This window comes from Saimiri boliviensis, chromosome 19, assembly GCF_048565385.1.
Source record: "Saimiri boliviensis isolate mSaiBol1 chromosome 19, mSaiBol1.pri, whole genome shotgun sequence".
NCBI lineage: Eukaryota > Metazoa > Chordata > Mammalia > Primates > Cebidae > Saimiri > Saimiri boliviensis.
This window is the reverse complement of record NC_133467.1, coordinates 3376350-3393995: the sequence shown is the minus strand read 5'-3', so window position 1 is coordinate 3393995 and position 17646 is coordinate 3376350. Positions and strand designations below refer to the sequence as shown.

The 17646-nt window shown below is 38.5% G+C and overlaps 1 pseudogene; it reads left to right on the top strand.

The window, feature by feature from the left end:
- LOC101053157 (tubulin beta-2A chain pseudogene) overlaps window positions 1–11646 on the top strand; it is a 48465-nt pseudogene extending 36819 nt beyond the window's left edge.
- The last annotated feature ends 6000 nt before the right edge of the window (window positions 11647–17646 follow it).

Sequence of the window (17646 nt, the reverse complement as noted above, 5' to 3'; positions counted from 1 at the left end):
AAGTGTTTTATTCAGTTTTTTTTTTGTTTTTTTTTTTTTTTTTTTCTGGAGGAAATTGGGCTAATGCTGTTTTCTATGGAGAAAAGCATAATTTCCAAATTAATGATTAACTTGAAAATGGATGAGTCATTGGACAAGCATTTCCTATACCACAGCATTATATGTCTTCCTATTATAGTGCTCAGGGGAGGTTCTTAGTTAATTCTTAGTTCTACCTAAACAGGGGTTATATTTTTATTAATTTATCAGTTTTATCAATGTATATATGTTTATATAATTTACATGTTTAATTAAGTTCTACAACTTACATAGCTAACATCACCTTAAGTGCATAATGTAAAATAATTTTAGCTATATAAAATAAATTAACTGAGTTACATAGAACTTAATTTCACCTTAAGTCCAACTTGTCCTAAAATGAAGGATATTAAAAAGCCCAAGAAATGCTTTAAGTGGTGATCTAAACTTCTAATGGAAAACGTTATAATTCACATACTGAAAAATATCTCATTGTACAAGGATAGTTTCTGTGACCTCTTTTCAATATGCCATATTGAGTTTCACAAGAAAAAGGAGGAAGAAGAATTTTGCTAATCTGTCTCTATATCTTACTCAGTTCCTGCCAAAAGCAGTGACAAGCACTTGTAAAAATATAATCCTGAAATATGATGAAGCTAGCTGGCCCACCTGAGCTCCAATTCACAAACTCAATTTTCTTAACATCTTCTAAAACCAACTATACTAGCTAATTTTCAAAGCAAGAAAAATTAAGTCTGATAGTCTATATGCCTAGAGGAATTATCATGCAATAATTATTGGTTTTGCAGTAGAAATTTACCCAGTGAATATTAGGTCAAGTTTCCTTTTCTAAATATATATAAAGAAGTATATTAGAAGTCACATATTAGGTATTTACCATAATACAACATTTAATAGACACATGGGCACACATTAGCCAAAATCTACATACTTGGCTAGGGATTAATATGTCTACTCTTTACAATTAAATATTTCCTCTACCTGGAGAGATTCCTATTCTGGAAGGCATTTTAGAACATGAAGTATTAGTATCATTTTTAAAAATAGAATGAATGAGTGAAAATCTTCTAAAATCCCTGCAAGGAAGAAGATAAATGCTAAATATAGATTGAGAAACACATCTTACTAGGGAAATTAAATCATATCTGTATAAATTATTGGAGCCATAGCAACTTTCCACCACAAACTAGTTAATTGTTACATTTTCAAATCCTATACTTCCTGTGTGTTACTTCTGTAATCACGGTATCTTTCACAACCTTTTCCAAGTTCCAACCCACTTCTATTTACATAACTTGATAAAGATCAGTAAAACTGACGCACTAGCTAAAACAGATAATCATAGAGTAATAGACAATATAAAAAGCAGAAATTCAAAGTATTCTAATAAAAAAGAAAGAACGCTCTCATTTAGTTTTTAAAGCACTAAATTCAAATGTAATATAGCATAAATTCTAATACTTAATGTTCTCAACTTTTCATTGTCTTTCTCCTGCATTAATATATTTCATCTTTATAGCATTCCTTGAGGAGAGTATTACTGTTATGTTCATTTCATAAAGGAGTAAACAATAATTAAAAGAATTGAAGTGGTTCTGGCATGGTGGCTCTTACCTTTAATCCCAGCATTTTGGGAGGCAGAGGCAAGTGGATCACTTGAGGTCAGGAGTTCAAGACCAGCCCGGCCAACATGGTGAAACCCCGTCTCTACTAAAAAATGCAAAATATAGCCGGGCATGGTGGCAGGCCCCTGTAATCCCAGCTACTCAGGAGGCTGAGGCAGGAGAATAGCTTGAATCTGGGTAGCAGAGGTTGCAGTGAGCCAAGATCACACCACTGTACTCCATCCTGGGTGACAGAGTGAGACTTTAAAAAAAGAAGAATTGAAGTGTTTCACAAGAATTAAACTCAGGTCTCAGACTATATATATATATATATATATATATATATATATATATATATCCTTTGTACTTTCTAAGGCAATCCCCATCAAAAAGCATTGCTTAAGAATGAAGATAAATCAATAAGGACAGAAATCAAATTGTACTTCAGGGAACACAGCTGTTTTATTTTATGATTATTTACAAGAGTACCCCTATATTTCCTCATATGCCAGTCTAATAGTAGTAAGTTTAGCCTGATTATAATTAATTCTATTAAATAATAAATTTAATTCCAGTCTTCACAGATTTCTGTCTCAATGATAAACATGTTACCCTCCTATCTGCAAGTTTCAAACTGCTGGGTAATACAGTAGGGGATTCATTCCAAGACCTCCAGTAGATGCCTGAAAACATAGTACCAAATCCAACTGCTGTCAATCAGGGAAAACACATCTCGGTTCCTATTTGCTACCCACAAACTGACTGCCTTTTCCATCTTAACTAAGCACTTATCATGCACTGTGCCTGTAACTTTTATAGTTTGAGGTGCAGCAACACAACTAGCATGAATTTCTCATTAATTTCTTTTGCTTTCATCACTATTTCATAGATGGAAGATTTGTTCTTAGTAATCTCAGCAACCTCAGTATATGATTCTGTTTTCTTTCCTTATTGAGAACTTTTACTTTTTCTCTCAAAGGAAGCATTTTACAGCTTATCCTTGGCATATGTGAATGGTCAGCATTAAGACTCTCGTGCTTTGGGGCCATTGTGGAGTAAGATGAGGCTACTTGAACACAAGCACTGGGACTCCATGGCAGCCAATCTGATAACCCAAACAGCTACCAAGTGACTGGCTGGTGGATAGCACATATGGCATAGATACACTGGACAAAGGGGTGATTTACATCCTGGGCAGGACGGAGAAGAATGGCAAAATTTCAAAATGCCACTTAAAGGCATACAATTTGAAACCTATAAGTCGTTTATTTCTGGAAACTTTCCATTTAATATTTTCAGACCACAGTTGACCACAGGTAAGTGAGATCATGGAAAGCAAAGCCAGAGGTGAGAGGGTACTACTGTAGTCACTGACCACGGAAGAAGTAAAAAAAGCAAGAGCTGTCTTAAGATTCTTTGCAAAAATATAATAATACATATTTTGGGAGTATATGTGGCATTTTTATATATGTGCACAATGCATAATTATCAAATCAGAGTAATTGAGATACCCATTGCCTCAAATATTTGTGTTTTCTTTGTGTTAAGAACATTGATTTTTCTCTTCTAGCTATTTTGAAACATACAGCAAATTGTTAACTATAATCTCCCTACTATACTATCAAACGCTAGAACTTATTCTTTCTATATAACTCACAAAAATGGTATTTTTGTACCCATTAACCAACTTTTCTTCATCCTCCTATCCCTGTCATTTCTAGCCTCTGGTACCACTAATCTACTTCCTAACTTCATGAGATCCACTTTTTAAACTCCCACATATAAGTGAAAACCTGTAACATTTGTCTTTTTGTGCCAGCTTATTTCACTTAACATAATGACCTCTTGTTGCATCCATGTTGCTACATATGGCAAGATTTCACTCCTTTTTATAGATGAATAATATTCCATTTGTATGCATACCATGTTTCTGTATCCATTCATCTGTTGATGAATAGTTGGGTAGATTTTATATCTTGGCTCATGTGAATATTGCTGCAATAAACATATACTTATTTTTGAAAATATATCAGATGGATCTATTCTCTTTCACACCTTAAACAGTTTGAGTAAGCCACAAATTAGTACTTTGAAATTTTGCAGTTTGCTTCTTTTTAACCTCATTTGTATTAACTACCTCATGTATATTCCTACAAGCTCATGTGTATGTGCACACACACAGAGTTTGATTAATTGCCTAACAATTTTTATCTAAAGCCCAGTACTTTTCTTTATTCTTTTTGAGCAATTTTATCTCCAATTGTTACATCTTTACGGTCTACTTTTAAATCTACATCTCTCGCCTTGTGTGATGATTAACTTTCTGGGTCAACTTGTCCGGGCCACATGATGCCCAGGTATCTGGTTAAATATTATTTCTGGGTGAGTCTATGAGAATGTTTTCCATAAGAGCGTTACATTTGAATTGGTAGTCTGAGTAAAGCAGACAGCCCTCCTCAATGTAGATGGCCATCATCCAACCCATCCAGGGCCCAAAATTCTCTCATTCTCTCATTCTCTCTCTCTCTCTCTCTCTCTCTCTCTCTCTCTCTCTCTCTCTCTGTCTGTCTGTCTCTGTCTCTCTCTCTCTCCCTCCCACCCTCCCTCCCTGACTGCTCGAGCTGAGACATTTGTCTTTGCCTGCCCTGGGACTGGGACTTATACCATCAGTGCTCCTGGTTCTCAGACCTTTAGACTCAGACTGGAATTTACATTATTGGCTTTCCTGAGTCTCCAGTTTGCTGATGGCAGATCATGACACTTCTCAGAATCCATAATCACATGAGCTAATTCTTTATAATGTCATTCTACACACACACACACACACACACACACACACACGTATATATATATATATACGTATATATATATAGAGAGAGAGAGAGAGTATATATATATATATATATATAGAGAGAGAGAGAGAGAGAGAGTATATATATATATATATATACGTATATATATATATATATATATATATATATAGAGAGAGAGAGAGAGAGAGAGAGAGAGATGATTGATGATTGATAGACAGATAGTAGGTGAATGAATATAGGGATTAATGTAATGCCTTGCAAGATGAAGGAAGGAATCTGAAACAGGTGGCATAACATGTATAATAAGAATAATGATTAGTTCACAGTAGAGACCAAGGGAAAATCAGGAATCTGTTAGATAAAGCTGAGAAGTTGTTTTGAGTCTATGGGGAAAGCTCTTGAATACCAAAATTAGCTAACTGAATACTAAAACAAGGTATTTGTATCTTACTCTTTGAATGTTGGGACCATTGCAAGTTTTGGGAAGAGTGAAATAGCCAAATTTTAATTTTTGGAATGTAAGTATGACATCATGAAAGATAAAGGGATGGGGAAGGCCAGGTGCGGTGGCTCACGCCGGTAATCCCAACACTTTGGGAGGCCGAAGTGGGCAGATCACAAGGTCAGGAGATCCAGACCATCCTGGCTAACATAGCAAAACCCCGTCTCTCTACTAAAAACACAAGAAATTAGTTGGGAGTGGTGGCATGCACCTGTAGTCCCAGCTACTCAGGAGGCGGAGGCAGGAGAATCACTTGAACCCAGGAGGCAGAGGTTGCAGTGAGCCAAGATTGTGCCACTGCACTCCAGCTTGAGTGACAGAGCAAGACTCCATCTTTTAAAAAAAGGGTGGGGGACGGAGAAAAGGCCTATGCTCAAGGTTGATGAATAGCTGGAAACTTGGTGAAGTGAGGTGGGAAGTGGCGAGGGCTGAATTAGGGAAGTGACAGTAGAAATCATGAGAAAATCAAGGCAAGCAACACCGTGGAAGTAGAATGAGACTGGAAATTGATTAGATGACGAGGGTGAAAGAAGGCAGGGCAGAAAAATTGAAATTCTGAGATTTCAGACAGGTGCAGTTGAGACTATGATAATGCCACGAAATGAAATGTGGAACACAGGAGGAATAGTGGATGTGGGGAGAAGACGAAGACTGATTCTGGATATGAGATGTTTGATCTGCTTCTGGGAATATTCATGTTATTCCAGCTGAAAACCAGACAACGTAGATCTGGGGTTAAGAAGAACACATAAAGAGATGGGGTGTATTTGTTTATACAGATATTTGTTTTCTCTCGTCCGCATATTTTGAAATCCTGGCTAACTGGAATGTCATCTAAGAAGCTCCTCAATTTCTTGAGCAAGAATGATTGTCCTTTTCCTCTTTTCTTCATTACTCTTCATTTACATCTCTGCCGTGGTACCTATTTATATATCACTTTAAATGATAGAAGGTCCAGTTCCATTCACAGACATTCACTGAGGGCCTCTTCTGTACCAGGCCAGTATTAGAAGGAAAAAAATGAGTCAGACTATCTCACCTCAAAAATTTACAAACTAAACACTGAACTATGGCAGGCAGATTTTGTACCATAGAAAGATACAAACAAGGTTCTGTAAAGGCTTAAATGAAGTAAATCTTTATTATGTCTGTCTTTCCCACAAAAGATCAAAAACCATTTCTCCTTGTCTCTCTCTCTCTCTTTCTCTCTCTCTCTCTCTCTCTCTCTCTCTCTCTCACACACACACACACACACACATACCCTACAACCATTGTGTGTATCACACAGTAAATTTTTTATGTTAATTCTTTAACTCAGTAAGTCAATCAAAATAGATTTACTTCATGTTATAAGCTGAAATATATTCCTGCAAATTTCATATGCTGAAATCAAAAAAAAAAAAAAAAAAAAAAAAAAAAAAAAAAAAATCACCCAATCCCTAGTAGTACCTCAGAGTATAACTATATTTGGAGATTTTTTTTAAATTTCACATTTGAATTGGTGGACTGAGTAAATCATACAAAAAGGCAGAGGAAGGCTAAATTCTTTCTCTCTCTTTTCTTCCTCCCCCCCCCCCCTCTCTGTGCCTGCTTAACCTGAGACAGTCATTAAAGAGGTGATTAAGTTAAATTACGTGGGGCCCTAATCTGACTTGACTGGTGACTTTATACGAAGTGGAAATTTGGACAAACAGACCGACTCCAAGGATGTGGCACGCAGCGGAAGGCCAGGTGAGGACTCAGCAAGAAGGCAGCGATCTTCAAACCAAGGAGAGACGGTTCAGAAGGACCAAACCTGCTAACAGCCTCATCTTGGACTTTTGGGCTCAAGGACTGCAAGCAAATAAATTTCTATTGTGAAACTCACACAGAGGCAACTACCTAGAAAATAGGTAGCCTGATTTAAAAACAGGCTATTTAATTGAGATAGCCTATACATTGTAAAAGCAAATATAACCCTCTGACTGGGTGAGGATTACAGAGCCGCAAAGGAGAGTTACTGTGTATGTTGCAACAAGGGCTCCATCAGGAAAGCCCTATCATTTTGCCACAATGTGCTCCTTTATTATTTATCCCCCACACTGGGCTCCAAGTATTTAAGCTGTTAATTGTGCGTCTTTGTTTCCTTAATCTGACAAACAAAACCAAAATCATTTTCCCATGTACCGTAGAAAATGTGTTTGTGGCTATGTGCATGTGTACACTTAAGTGCACATTCCATCCAGGTGAGATTAGCTTGAATTTCATTTAATCTACGCCATCATCGTGAAGATCAGTGCGTCATTCTACTAGTCGCTTTAGAACGCTGCAAGTAGCTTGAAAACATCCCCTTTTGTAACTTTCTTCGGTTATTAATAGTTCTGTGCTTCGTGTCCAGTGTGATCTCATTAGATCACTAAAATGTATACTTTACATAGATCTGATTTTGAACTTTGAGAGTACATGCCCAAGAAATCTTCCTCAATTGATGATACAATGACAATCATTAGATTTTATTGCTACGACCTTTTCTTTCTTAGACAGGCCTTGCTCTATTGCCCAGGCTGGAGTGCAGCAGGACAGTCTCAGCTCCCTGCAACCTCTGCCTCCCAGGTGTGAGTGATTCTCATGCCTCAGCCTCCCAAATAGCTGCAATTACAGGCGTGCACCACCACAGCCAGCTAATCTTTGTAGTTTAGCAGAGACGATGGTTCACCATGTTGACCAGGCTGGTCTCAAACTCCTGACCTCAAGTGATCTGCCCAGGTCAGCCTCCCAAAGTACTGAGATTACAGCTGTGAGCCACCACACCCAGCCTGCTATGATGTTTTAAGATATATATGCATAACTTTCAGATTTCTTGTTTAAATTAAATAAGTAAATACAAACCTACTACTTCATTGCACAACCTATGTTACAGTCTATGCCACAGAAAGAATGTTGAACGACTTTATCTACAGTGAACAAAATATAAAGTATAACAAATTAGCTGTAAATAAAACTAAGTTATCAAATGAATGATATTAAATTACCATGTAGAATTTGTTTGACAAACTACTAGACTAGATACTTACTATGACCACTGAAAATAATAAGGTATATTCATTCGTATGAGGTTCAAATCAGATGCCAGAACTTCATTAGCACCAGGTTCTGGCTACACAGGACAGATGTTTATGTGCAGCAAATACCATTGTCAAAATTCTCAACTGACTTTCCAAAATTCATTAGCTGATATGATAGAGTATTAAAGAAAACACAAAACAAATCTAGCACTACTGAATTGACTGTTGATTCCCTTTCTTAATTATACTAGTTGTGCATAAAGCAACAGATTTAATTGCAACATCATTAATTTATCTCAGCCATTAAAGCAGTATAAATAAAACCATGTTAATAAAAGCAGTTTGTTCAAATGATGATGATGCTTCCAATTAAGCTGTCAACTAATAGTAAGAACATTTCTGGGATCCACATTTCTCCATTTCTAAATGAAGCTGGTCAGAGCCATAACAAAGGGCTCTGTGGGTTTTTCTCCACACATAGGCACAAAGCCAAGCTGGTGAGTGGGGGCTGAAAGCCAGCCTAATCCTACTCCCTAAGCCATGTGTCTACTGGTCTCTGGGAGCCCAGAGGAGGTGCCTTTGCAAACACACAAAGGAGTCCTTGTGCCCTCTCAGCCCTGAGGCTGCCACTATTTTCTTCCACTGAATGATGCTACAAATTCCACCTATTCTTAGAATCCAGTCCAACAAATATCTAAATAGAAAGTGACTCATGAATAATTTAACCATAGGATTCTTTTGAACATGATGTAAACATTAATAACCGTAACTGATTTTAAAAACTGAGTAACTTTTGAAAAAGATAAATTTTACATTCAAAATATTTTCTAAACCTTAAACTGCCAAACTTTAATTCCACAAATAGGTAGAATAGAAATGCAACTGTGGACTACAAATATATTATCTCAATGACAAGCTAATCATCTCAAGATTGCTCAAAATTAAAGATCAAGAAGTAACCTCTGCCCTGAATTTTCTAGCATTTTGCAACAAACTAAGTTTCTCAACATTAGAAACAAGTAAAGCAATACAGTAACAGATTATGAATGCTACTTTTCTTCTATCTATGCCCTTTATGGTGAGAGCTTAACCATCAGAAAAATTCAGAATCAAGAAAATAAACTATGTGCCAATTAAATATTAAGACAGTTTTAAAATGATACTTCATTAAAAAAGCAAATAGCAATGTTTCTTTTTTTCTTCAGCTTTTAAGTTCAGGGTACATGTACAGGATGTGCAGGTTTGTTATATGGGTAAACATATACCATGGGCAAATAGAGATACTTCTTTTCAGTCATACCTTATTTCAAAACTCTTTTTTCAAACTGTTAATCAGGTTAATAATCTTTAAAAAAAAAAAAAGTTTCCAACCCTTTCTTGGATAGTAATATTTTTTTGTAAGGAGAAAAAAGTGGTTGTCTGAATCATCATTCTACATTTATCCAAAGCATCTGTATCAGTTTAGCATTTGCAATAACCTTGGGACAAGTAAACAAAAACACTACTTAAAACCGAGCCCTTTAGAAGCATTCTTAATTCCCTGGGAAACTCAAATTCTTGTAATATATCAGAATTGTTGTAAGAGCAACAGAACAACATTCTGTTTTACTCCTCAGCCCCACTGAATTTTGCTGACAAGTTGGAACTTTGAGTTATTTTGGCTCAGAGAGCGCTTTTTAGGATGGAAGTGCATTGCTTATTATCCTTTTATTCTTCAGTGCTCTCTTGGGCTTCCTAATCACAAAACATTCATTTCACTACCATTTTCTTCATCATTAACAGATCAAACAACTTTAAATAGTTCTGTATTCTTAAGCAAAGGGAAAGTGGTCATTGTGGGCACCTGTATAAATGTTAGTTTTTAAGGCTTCATCAAAGAGAACCAAAAACAAACTACAGAGTACGGACCATATCTCAGAGGTTCAATTACAACTCAGTCAATTACATTATATGGATTGAGTGAAATAAATGATCTGTGATTAAAATATATGTGTTCATGTGTTTTTAGCCAAAAAAATAAAATTCTTGCTTAAAGCAAAAGTTCTAATGAATTCAAGAGTATATTTATATGATGCTATTTTTAAAACAGTAATGATGCAGCTATTATTTGTGTGAGTTTTTATCATCTATCAAGAATACTATAAACATATTCTGGTATACATGTCCCTTTGGTTTTGTTTTGATTTTCTTAACTAAGGATAAATAACATTATTACCTCTAGAAAGATCGCATATGGAGGTCTTTGTGCACCCGAGCCTGCCGGTCCAGGCAGCACACCGCTCCGAGGGCCAGTGCCACCCGCCCCACAGCCGGCACCACATGAGAGATCGTGCACGTCCAGGCGGGCACAATCAGACTGGTGCCAAGTTTTGGGAGGTCATCAGCGACGAGCATGGGATCGACCCCACAGGCAGTTACCATGGAGACAGTGACTTGCAGCTGGAGAGATTCAACGTGTACTACAGTGAGTCTGCTGGTAACAGATATGTTCCTCGGGCCAACCCGGTAGATCTGGAGCCTGGCACCATGGACTCCATCAGGTCTGGACGCTTCGGCCAGATCTCCAGGCCAGACAATTTCGTGTTTGGCCAGAGCGAAGCTGGGAATAACTGGGCCAAGGGCCACTACACAGAGGGAGCCAAGCTGGTCAACTCAGTCCTGGATGTAGTAAGGAAGGAGTCAGAGAGCTGTGATTGTCTCCAGGGCTTCCAGCTGACCCACTCTCTGGGGGGCAGCACAGGGTCTGGGATGGACACCCTGCTCATCAATCAGCAAGATCCAGGAGGAGTACCCAGACCGCATCATGGACACCTTCAGCATCATGCCCTAACCCAAGGTGTCAGGCATGATGGTGGAGCCCTACACCACCACCCTCTCCGTCCACCAGCTAGTGGAAAACACAGATGAAACCTACCCCATTGATAATGAGGCCCTGTAGGACATCTGCTTGCACACCCTGAAGCTGACCACCTCCACCCACGGGGACCTCAACCACCTGGTGTTGTCCACTATGAGCGGGGTCACCACCTGCTTGCACTTCCCAGGTCAGCTGAACGCAGACCTGCGCAAGCTGGCATGAACATGGTGCCCTTACCGCATGTGCACTTCATGCCGGCTCAGCGCCCCTGACCAGCCGGGGCAGCCAGCAGTACCGCAAGCTCACGGTGCCCGAGCTCACCCAGCAGATGTTCGACTCCAAGAACATGATGGCCACCTACGACCTGGGCCATAGCCGCTACCCGACAGTGGCTGCCATCTTCTGGGGCCGCATGGCCATGAAGGAGGTGGACGAGCAGACGCTCAACATGCAGAACAAGAACAGCAGCTACTTCGTGGAGTGGATCCCCAACCACGTGAAGTCAGCCGTGTGTGACATCCCACCCCGCGGCCTGAAGATGTCAGCCACCTTCATCTGCAACAGCACGGCCATCCAGGAGCTGTTCAAGCGCACCTCGGAGCAGTTCACGGCCATGTTCCGGTGCAAGGCCTTCGTGCCCTGGTTCACTGGCGAGGGCATGGACGAGATGGAGCTCACCGAGGCCGAGAGCAGCATGAAGGGCCTGGTGTCTGAGTGGCAGCAGGACGCCACCACCGACGAACAAGGCGAGTTCCAGGAGGAGGAGGAGGGCGAGGACGAGGCTTAGGAACTCAGATCAATCGTGCATCCTTCGTGAACATCTGCTGTCCTCCACCATGGTCTTTCTACTTATAAACTGTGGTGCTCAGTTTTGCCTCTGTTAGAAATTCACACGGTTGATGTAATAATGTAGAACTCCTCTAAAAACTACAGTATTGTCTGTGAAGGTCTCTATAATAATTGTAAAAAAGCTTGTGCATAAAAGAAAGAAAAATTGTATATGCTCACTGTAAGTAACCAAAAATAAAACAGTGTAGTACAAAGGAAAATATTTTTAAATACCTTAAAATCCTACATTTAGAAATTATTTTCTAAAAGTTTATTAATACCGTAGACATTTTTCCTGTGTACAGACCCAGAAGAAAAGGTAGAAATATGTAGAGATAATTGATTGTTCCGCTTGTAAAAAGAGAAGTCAGTCAAATTGCTAAGTAAATTTATATAAAATTTACAGCCTGGAAAATTGTCTTGAAAGATAAATATTTTAGTTTCAAGAGCAAGGCACTTAACAGACACAAGAGTTTTTTCCTTTTCCAGTGATCTGGACTTTGAGGTTCAAGAAGCAAAGCCATGAAGAAGCCAGGCACAAAGTTTTCACCATGAACAGGAAGGCCAGTCCGCTTCTGAGAAACTGAATCCTGCCAAGCATCATGTGACTGAGCTTGGCAGCAGATCCTTCCCCACGGGAGCCTTGAGATGACTGCAGCCCCCAGCGAACACCTTGATGGTGCCTTTCTAGAAGAGAGACCCTGAGCCAAAGACTTAACAAAACTACAGCTGAATTTCTAATCCACAAATGCTACTAGATGGTAAATTCTGTTTAAGCCATTTGGAGTAATTTGGCAAATAGCAGCAAATAACTCATCTATTATCCAGTACATCGAAACCTAAAATAAGAAACTAGAATAATTAATATTGAATTAAAGTTTTATCTCTTCTAGAATTTTATGCATGGATTGGATTCCTGAGAATCATGTTTATATCCTTATTCGTTCCATTTCATTTTAGATCATTTCATTAAACCTATTGGCCATTTTCCTGATTCTGTTTTCAGCTGCGTATATATGTTCTTTTCATTGCTTCTAATAGGTTTTTCATCCCTATAATTTTTCTTATTCCATTTTGTTTATAAGCTCTTCCAGCATACTTCCACTTCAATCTGTTTTCTTTATGCTATTGTTTTGGAGATACTGTGTTCTCTTTTGTTTTTTAAAGACCGCAAAATTGTTTATCTTAACATCATTCAAAAATTATTTTTTCTGTTTGGGTAATTCCCCTCATAATATATGTTTTCATCTAGTTTTAATTATATTCATTTCCAACTTTTGCATTTGTATGCATACTGTGCTAGTCATTTCTAATTATTACTTTTTTTAAAAAATGGATCTATTTGTTCTAAAACTATATGAAGGAGTGGTTAGAATAGGTACAGGTGATGAGTGTTCTGGGACATCATATAGCCTCTGCTTAAGACTGAATCTTTGTGTGCTTCCAAAATGCATACACTGAAATCCTAACCACTAGTGATAATATTAGCAGGTGAGGTCTTCGGGAGGTGATTAGGTCATGAGGATGGAGCCTTCATGAATGGAATGAGAGCTCTTATACAAAGCACTACAAAGAGTTCTCTTTTCCATCCACCATGTTTCCACCCACAGACAGAAGACTAACATTTATGAACCAAGAAGTGAACCCTCGTCATACACGGAATTTGTTGGCACCTTGATATAGGACTCTCCATCCTCTAGAACTATGATTAATACATTTCTGTTGTTTAGAAACCACCCAGTCCATGGTATTCTGTTATAGCAGCCCAAATGTATCAAAAGATACAGCCTCCACTATTATTTATTGTCCCCAACAATATTCACGATCCCACTAAAACGGCTATTTTCTCTGCATTGGGGGCACATCTTCCTCAATTGTTAGCACTCAAGTAAATAGTGTGGCTTAGTGTAATAAAGTAATGAAGTCACCCGTTAGCACCCCCTCCATCCATTTCACTTCCAACAAGAAGCGTAGTTCCCAGGTAATAAAAAGTGTCATTTGGCCTGGGATCTGCCCCCCTGCTACTTGGTGACAAACTGGGTCACTCTATGAACTATTCTAGTTTTCCTTACATAAAAATTACTTAATGCTCTTCTCAGTATTGTAACTATTGTTTTAAGAACAATATGGAACTTCCTCAAGGTCCAAGCAAGTATATGATGGCTCACAAGATAATCATCACAATATATGACCAATAAGCAGAGTTCACAGTTAATTTGGAATTGTGGCCATTTTTAGGTCATTTTTTTCTCTAGTTATAATTCCTTTTATTGGCTTTGCTGATTTTGTAGGAAAGAAATAACGTTAAAAATTCCTTGACTCCATTATCAATAAATCAAATTCTATTCTTAAAATTAAAAAAAAAAAAAAGGAGGTAAAGCCAGATGGGCAAATAGAAGCCTTTACCAATTGCCCTCCACACCCAGTACATACACAGGAACACTAAATTTAACAAGTATCACACACATGCAAAAGCACCTTCCTAAGAACCAAAAATCAGGTGAGCAATCACAGCACCTGGGACCACTGGAGCTGTGGTAACTTCCTATCACCAAAAGAAGCACCGAAGAAGGTAAGGAAGACAGCCTTGAATCACTGACACCATCCTTCCCCTATCCCCCAACAGTGCCATATAGCACGAAGAATTTGCCCATTTTCGGGAGGAAAAGTGCCTTGAGTGTGGGACCCTGCATTGAACTAGGTGCTGCCTGGTGACAGCAGAAAGCAACACTAGGCTAAACTCAGCCAGCACTCACTCACGGAAGGGGCATTTAGACCAGCCCTAGCCAGAGGGGAATTGCTGCTCATCCTGGTGGTCGGAGCTTGAGTTTTGATAAGCCTCACCACTGCGAGCTAAAGCGTTCTGGGGTTCTAAATAAATTTAAAACGCAGTCTAGGTCACAAGGACTGCAATTACGAGGCCAGTTCTAGTGCTATGCTGGGCTCAGAGCCAGTGGATGTCAGGGTTATGGAACCTAGTGAGACGTTTGTTTTAGGCAGCCAAATGCTAACGGAGTGCTGTGCAACCCCTCCCCCAGTCCTAGGCAGCACAACTTGTAGCAACAAAAGTGGCTCTTCCCTTCTGCTTCAAGAGAGGGGAGGGAAGAGTACACAGGATTTTGTCTTGCATCTTGGAGACCAGCTTCACCACAAAAGAATATGGCAATACTGCATGTCGAGCAGCCTAGCTCTTGCGTAACATATCTAGACACACCCTGGGCCACGAAGGAACCCACGCCATCAAGGGAAGGACCTAGGCCTGGCAGGATTCATTACCTGCTGACTAAACAGCACTTGAGCCCTGAAGAACCAGCAGCAACGTGGGCCTCGGAAGAGCCTGTGGGATTTGCTGGCTTCAGGTGAGACCCAGCACACTCCCAGGTATGGTGGTGGCTGCTGTGAGAGATTCCTTCCACTAAAGAAAAGCAGAGGGAAAATTCAAAGGGACATGGTCTTTCACCTTAAGTACCATCTCAGCCACAGTGAGGCAGAGCACCATGTGGGCTCCTAGGGTTCCCAGTTCCAGGCTTGGCTCTTGGTTGGCATTTCTCATTTGCCCTCTGCCAGAAGGGAGCCCACTGCCCTGAATGGTGAGCTCCAGGTCTGGCAGCATTCAGAGCAAGCTGACTGAAGAGCACCTGGACCTTACGCGCACATGGGCGACAGTCTAGCCATACCTGCTGTGAGTCTGCGGTACTGGTGACCACGCCAAGAGGCTCCTCTGCCTATGGAAAAGAAAAAATGCTAATAAGTAACAAAAAAACATATGGAAGTAGAGAACTCAGTGGGGAAAGTAAGTTCACAATAAAATTCTTAATACTTTAACACTATAATGAAAGTGTGTAAGTCACTTGTATCTTCAGAATAAAGTATAAAAGACAAAACTGTTAAAAATGATAATAGCTGCAATAATTTGTTAAGGGTAACACAGTATAAAACCATGTAAGTTGTAAACATTAAAAATTTTAAATGTGGGGGTGGAGTAAAATTATAGAATTTTTTTAACATAATCAGTTAAGTGTTATCAGCTTAAAATAGCCTGCTATAACAAGATGATTTTTAACGCTCATATTAACCACAAAGCAAAAACCCTAAAGTAAATACACAAAAATATAAAAAATAAGTAATAATTGAGTGATTTAAGATAAAGAAAATTAAGTATCCAAAAAATTCAATCATATTTCATACAACAGCCATAAGAGAGAAATTTAGTAGTTTTTAACAATAGTACCCTTTTCACAAAATTACACACAATATTTTTGCGGGTCAGATTTACGTTGTCTTGAGAATTTAAAGAACATTTTGACCTAGAGTACATAATATCATAAAACTACATCACAACTCAATTTTTAAATACTTTTTATTAATCTTCTATAAAATGGGACATTTCTAAAATAATGACAATGTTTTAATTAATTAGTGGAAGGCTTTCAATATTAATATTTGTTATGGTTTCCAACTAAAATATTTTTAAATGCTTAATATTTTTATTTATTCTCTTTTTATAACCTAACTTCCCCAGTTTCTATTATTCACTACCAGATTATAAAATCAAGCTTGAAACTAATCATCATGTCGGCTTCCTGGAGTTTATTATAATTAATCTTTAAAAACACTGTGCCAAATGTTAGAACTGTTTAATAGAGAAAGTAACATAATAAAAATGCTGAACTAAATATCATCACTAATTCCAAATCAATAATGGAAAATAATTCCAAATGACCTATGAATAGTGTCACTTGTGATTAATATCTAGTTTATCCCGACTTTTCCTTTTATCAGGCCCATAAGGTAGTAAGCAAGAAGCCAGAGACAGCCTTCCCCCAAACATCACATGTTCCCCAAAACATGTGAAGTAGTTATTCGTTATGAACTAAAAGTTGCCCCACCTTTGGTATTTGTCCTTAAATTGCTTCATTTTTCATCTGTTATAGTAGATCAAGTCCAATTATGAAGGCTTCATTTATCTAGTTGCACTGATTCTTTGCTGCTGCACATGTGACTCAAGAACACGTTTAATATTAAATCTTTCCCTGTGTTTCTCATGTCAGAAAGTACCAAGTAAGGAAATAGAAGATCCTACCAGGAGGAGACGGCCTGCCAAAATTAGCGAATGTGAATTACAATGACACTCCAGATCCAAAAATAGACTGAATTTTAATTATTTCCTTTGAAGGAAAATAAAGTAACAATGACATCTAAATGGATGTCTCAAATAAGGCATCTGTCTTCAGGAAATAAGAAATAATAGACTACTATTTGAAAATGCTTCCTGGTACCCAGTCAGGCTGTATCATAAACAAGCACAGTTGGAATCTCTGCTTCTGGCATTGCAAGGAGCCAGAACAGAGTGAGCTTGTCAGAATACAGGATCTACATCTCCTATTCTGCTCCTTTTATTCTCTCCACATCAATAACACACACACAAGAAATCTAGATGTCACAAATCGGTGCTAAAAGGGTTGGCTCTCAATAATACGTATTTTATCATAAACACTGCATGGTGTTAATTCCTACCAGCCAACTTCTCTGAACCAGTCTTGACGTAAAGTCAGGGGAGCTACATTATTCTTTGAGCTTCACTTCTGCTCTGAAGGATTGAAGAATCTATTCATGACAACACCTGATATTGTTCCAGTAATGTTTTTTCATCCTCCCTGTGAATGGATGCCTCATGGACACCAAGCTGCTATGTGTTCCTCTTGAGGCACACACTGACAAATGGGGCTTATTCCTAAGAAACAGACGACCATCCAAAATGTATTCAAGCTACTGTCCACTTATACCATGACACTTTCTCACAATTTTATTATAGAGTTATGGTCAGAGTTCCTGTTGAAAAAGCTCATAAAGTTGTTTTTTCTATTGTTGATTAATTCCCCACAAGAAAAAAAAAGGAATAATTCTCAGTTTCATAATTTCACTAACTTTTAAAATGACTTTCTCCAGAATTCATATT